At 35.3% G+C, this 6,000-nt stretch overlaps 1 protein-coding gene across 1 annotated transcript in view; it reads left to right on the top strand.

Annotated features, from left to right (window-relative positions):
• ARSJ (arylsulfatase family member J) overlaps positions 1-6,000 on the top strand; it is a 79,512-nt gene that overhangs the window by 36,337 nt on the left and 37,175 nt on the right. The window lies entirely within an intron of this gene.

Raw genomic sequence — 6,000 nt, 5'->3', positions numbered from 1 at the left:
GACAAAGTGAGACTCTGTTTCAAAATCTAGTAATAATAATAATAATATATACTCAGAGGGGAGTATATCAAAATCTCATGAACAGTGATGAGGACAGCAGTTTAGTCTCTTTATGCCTCTGCTCCTTCAAATTTAAAGCAACACTCTTTTATCTGTGCCGTGGGGTGATTGTGAGGAGAAATAAGAAGAGAAGGTAAAACCCTTCCCACAGGGACTGGCATGGAGCTGGTAACATTGATGGGGGGGGGTCCCTTTTTGTGGGGTTTTGTTTGTTTGTTTTGAGATGGAGTCTCACTATGTTGCCCTGTGTAGAGTGTGCTGATGTCACAGCTCACAGCAACCTCTAAGTCCTGGGGTCAAGCGATCCTCTTGTCTCAGCCTCCCTGGTAGCTGGAACTACAGGTGCCAGCCACAACACCCAGCTAATTTATCCATTTTTAGTAGACAGGGGTCTCACTTTTGCTCAAACTCCTGAGTTCAGGCAATCCACTTGCTTGGTTTTTGCCCATCTTTAAGTTGGATGTGAAGGGAACCATTAGTACATAGCTGTGCTCCAAAGGCCTTGGAACTTAGCTCTGGGTGTGCAGATCTTGAACCAGTTTCAGAAATGGCAGGTTCCTGTGTGTGCCACTTCCCACCAGAAGATCGTGGATTGAATCCATAAGTAACTCATCAGCCTACTACTTTATAATATAATAAACAAAACATTATAAGGCGATACATTTTGATTAGATAGAACATTACAGGCTTACTTTTAAAATGCTATAATCAAAAACAAATGTATCTGTATCCAGATAAATTTAATGATAGATTTTACAGCTAAAAAGAGGACATATAAAATTTCTCAAGTGAAATAAACTAAAAGAAAAGGTATAATTTATTAACTAATTTGTAAAATAGTCTATATACAGTTTTAACTTAATTGTTCAAGCAATATTTTTTCATTGTTCTTTTTTTATTTCAGAATATCGTGGGGAACAAATATTTTAGTTACATGAATTGCTTTTGTACAGTTTAAGTAAGAGTTATAAGTGCAGTTTGTTTTCTACCAAATGAAGAAAAAAGCTGTTTTTTTATTTTAAATTCCTATTAGAGTACTGAAATATCATCATTGGAGATATTTGAATATATGTAGTATTGTACAAAATACCTTATTGGACCAAAAATAAAATCCAGTGATTTTCACTTAGTTCACGGAATTGATGAGAAGTGAAATTCATAAATTATTTTTAGTGACTCATCAAATATCGGATACCACTCCATTTTGCTGATGCCTCATCTCTAATGTATGAAAGATTGAATATATTCTTTTCAATTATAGCCATAAATATGAAATGTTATTGCAACAGCCTTAATATTTTTTATCAACAAAAAAATAAATAAATTTAAGAAGAGAAAATAAGAAACTAGAAATCACTCTACAGGAAAACAAAACAGCTTTAATTCAAATAACCAAAATAATCTTACTCCTGTATTTGTTTTCTCATGAAACACCTACTGAGCTTAACTATAACAGCTGTGGGAAAATAAATTATATGATGTATGCAACATATTATGAATACATTACTATTACCATGATTGAGGTCAAGGAGAAATGTAATTTATGTAAATTGAAATAGAGCCTGCGAATTGGGCAGATCAAATATATAAATCCTATTTACTGACTTGTATGTGTATGCATACTGTGTATGTATAAAACCATCTCTCCTGATTTCGTTTTTAGTCTGAAATTTTTCAGTGGAGACAGTGTACAAAATTGGGAATGCCGGTTCACCATACACCATAATATGTGACATCATTAAATTATCTCTAATATCTTAATATTCTTTTCTTTTATGTATAATGTTTTATGTTCCTAAAAATACTACTTGATATGCAAAAAAAGTCTTGTCATGAAAATTCTGTGTGTGACTGTGCTGTAGCATTTATACCTAGTGAGTTGAAAGTCATTAAAAGATGGTGGTTACATTTAGGATTTATTTTCGCTTTAATTTTGGAGAGAAAGCACAGTCTCTGTTGTTATCGGTTCAAGGAAAGCATAAAGGAAGCAGATAATAAAGTAAAGAAAAACACAACTAGAAAAGAGTAACGGAATAAAACTGCAGCTTTCTTTCACCCACCCAGGGAAACCTAGTGAGAAGTGGCTTATATCTCCTTTCTTTGAGGTCAGCCATTTCAATAACCTCAAAGCAAATAATTTTTATGCCAGGGAAAAAAGCGATTTTTAGAAGGAAAGAAATTTAAAGAGTAGAAGAACAGTATTTTATGAGAAATTGTTTTCTTAGATCATTCTGCCTGCAACTATGAACAGACAGGATCCTTGTAAGCCCCCGAGGATCCTGTCAACAACCCAGATTGTTGTTTCAAGTCAGAAAAGAAGCTGTGTGGAAATTATTTGGGAGAATTATTTTTCTTTTCATCAGGAAAGCATAAGAAGAGATGAGAAGAGACAAAACGCAAGTAGATGGGATAATTCTAAATAATGTTTTTTATATCCAGGGACATAAGTATCAGCCACATAAAGGTAAACTGCATAAGAATGTCAGTATGTGAATGTAGCGATGCCATTGATAATACTAGAAGAGTTAAGCTAGTTTTCTCATAGTCATTTATGATGTCATTTGAGAAAGAATGAGCCACCCAAAAAATTCCCTTATAACATGAGTATCTTAGGATCAATTTTGCATATACTGAATCAAAAGGATAACATTATCCATAATCCTAATGGTTGGTTATGATCATAACTATTAAAAGTTCATTTATTTCTGTCTTCTCCTGTGTCAGCATTAGATACGAGCCCTTTAAGAGATACCAACAAAGAGCACGTGAGTTTCTACATGAACTTCAAAAATGTCTTTTGATTTTTAATGCAATATGTTTACTTTTTTTAGTATACAAGTTTAAAAGGTAAAAATACTCTTGTTCAAATATAGGATAAACACATGTCAAAGATTTGATTAAAATCACTAAGAGAACAATTAAGATGCAGCACAAATTCTGATGAGAATTTTAAAGAAACATATACAGCAGAACCTCTGTAAGTTGACCACCCAAGGGACTGTAAAAAGCTGATCAACAGAGGTGTTGAACACAATGAAATTCTGTTGAGTACGTGTGGTGCATGTCCAGTCTATGAATATTAGGTCAACTTAAGGATGTGGCCAGTGTAAGGAGGTGGTCAACTCTGGAGGTATATGCAATCAGGAACATTGAAATAAATTTGTCAATAATTGCAAAACATTAATATTCCTAGACTATGAAATATAATTTTGGAGTTATCTTTTCTACAGGGCAGAAATCAGTTGTACCTCTACTGTTTAAAATTCACTTACCTTCCTATGACCAAAAATCATTTGTACTTCTCTCAATTTTCTACCACTTTATGCTACCCCCACTGAGCTGCAAAATATACCAGTCAATCATAAAACTCATACTTCCAGAGAGTTGATGACCCCAGGGATCCACTGGACCTACTCTACCTCCTAACATTCCCCTGAAAAGACACCCATCAATCTCTTTTGCCCATTTCCAGATTTTGGACAGTTATTTTCTTGATACTACATATAACTAAGTTTCATTGTACATATTAGTTTTAACTAATTTTCTTTGAGTTCATGGATGCACTTTGGGGACTAACTCTAAAATTATGAGGCCTCTTTTCTTTTCTTTTCTTTCTTTTCTTAGAGTCTTACTCTGTCACCCTGAGTAGAGTGCTGTGGAGTCATAGTTCATAGCAACCTCAAATTTCTGGGCTCAAGTAATTCTTTTGCATCAGCCTCTTGAGTAGTGGGGACTATAGACACCCACTATAATGCCTAGCTAGGTTTTTCTATTTTTAGTAGAGATGGGATCACACTCTTACTCAGAATATCCTCAATTTGTGAGCTCAAGCAATCCACCCACCTGGGCACCTTAGCCTCCCAGAGTGCTAAGAGACAATTTTTCTTCATGAAATCTTACATACTTGATGGTGAACTACAAGATTAATGTAGTAGTCTCAAACTTATAGGGTAGAGCTATTCATTTCCTTTTTTCCCCCATTGTCAACCAAGTTGTTATCTACCTTCCCCATCCCAAATACACAGATCCATTCAGATATATACGTATACAAACACACACACACATCCCTTGTCTACCCCTTTCAGATCTACCTAATTATCACTTTTCAGAACCTCCTGGTTGCAAACAACAGTCCAAGCCACAAAAATCACTTGCTCGGACTATTGCAGCAGCATTCATATTGTTTCCTCTTTGCCATCATAATTCCATTCTCCACAAGTCCATTAGAGGGATTTTGAAAAACCATCCCTGCTTAAAACTTTCCAATGGCTTTGCCATTTCAATTAAAATGAGATCAAATGATATGACATGGCCTACAGGGCACACCACATTCTGGCCCCCACCTACCTCCCTGGCCTTGTTTCCTACCATCTTCCCTCATTCACTCTGTGACAGACCCACTATCTCTCTGTTCATGGACATAGCCAGCTAATTACCAGCTCAGGGACCTTATTTTTACCATTCCTTCTGCTTGAATGACTTTTGCCCATATCTTCACTTGATTGGCTCCATGTCATCAGTCTGGTGTCAGCTCAAAATCTACTCCTTGAAAGAAACCTCCCTTCCCACCACAATGAATGCAACTGTCCTCAGTCACTCTCTAACATTAGCTGGTTTTACTTTTTTTTTTTCTTCAGAGCAGGTATTATTTGAATTTTCTTAGTTGCAAAGTAGTGTAATTATCTATTGACTCCCTCTGATTACTCTATACTAGTGCTGGCCCTACTGTTCACTTAATATTTGTTCAAAGAGAGCACAGGCCAATCTCACTAAATGAGAAGAAGGGTTGAAAACATAAATTTAGAGGCTATAAGTGGCTCACTACGAAAGTTTTGAGACAGACTGTGCTATGATTCATTATTTTACTTCCAAGAAACACAGTCACGGAGTCCTTTCTGATTCACCCGTGCAAGTTTCAACTTACTGGGCATAATAGTGTTGCTGGGTGAAGATATGGGCAACAGTGTTGTCATTTGCTTTCATCCATGCAGATTTTATGTATCTTGATTTTTTGTCTGTATCTCAAAACTTCCATAATGACCTGTATGTCTTTAAATCCTCCTATAATCTGAACTCTCTAAGCCTTTTTTATTGAGCACTACTCATTGTTTACATTCCAATTAAGCTTGACTATTCTTTTGCTCCTGGGCTCTTCAAACTCAAGTCATTTATCTAACCAGATTCCTGTGACCATAATCCTCTCCCCGAGTCTCAGAAGTCTAATCATACTTCCAGGAGGTCAGGTTGTTGATACACTCTCTATGGGTCTACCAATGTTCCTGGACCTTGGTGTCCTGGCAACACTATCTTTCTCATGTGTCTTCCCTCTCTAACCCCCTCTCTGCCAGTGTGTAACAATAATGGTATCTATCTTAGAATTTTACTAAAATACATTATGAATGAAAAGGTTTTTAAGTATTCTTGGTTTTGAATTATTGCAGTTGTAAATTGGCAATATTAATTTATGGTTTTTATCTTGCTGTGATAATTTATACACGTGAATCTTTGCTTTACCAACATAATAATTTAAGGTGGATATTTTATATTTATTTTCATTTCCATCACAGAGTTTAGTGTGGTGACTACACATTATATATTCATTTCATGTTTTTAATTTGAATGAAGGGTCCTTTTATAATTTTTAACAGCACATCTATCTTGAATTATGATTATTTGGGGGCTTCCTGGCCCCCAAACACTGTACAAGTTATTTGACAGCACATAGGCCATTATGTCTCAGCTTTGCACTAACCCATTTAATTTCTAGTAGATTTTCTTCTATATGGTAAAAACTAAACATTTGCTGAACCAAAATATGTATACAAAGGAAGTGGTTCTTATATCCGTTAAAAGTCTCTGAGATGCCAAAAAACTACATGATGTAGTTGCTCATTTGTGTAATTGGGAAGTTTTTGTTTTGTTTTGTTTTGTTTTAGAACT

Source organism: Otolemur garnettii, unplaced genomic scaffold, assembly GCF_000181295.1.
Source record: "Otolemur garnettii isolate 467f Iridium unplaced genomic scaffold, OtoGar3 scaffold00129, whole genome shotgun sequence".
Taxonomy (NCBI): Eukaryota; Metazoa; Chordata; class Mammalia; order Primates; family Galagidae; genus Otolemur; species Otolemur garnettii.
Note: the sequence above shows the minus strand (reverse complement) of the source record. Positions and strands in the feature narration are given on the sequence as shown.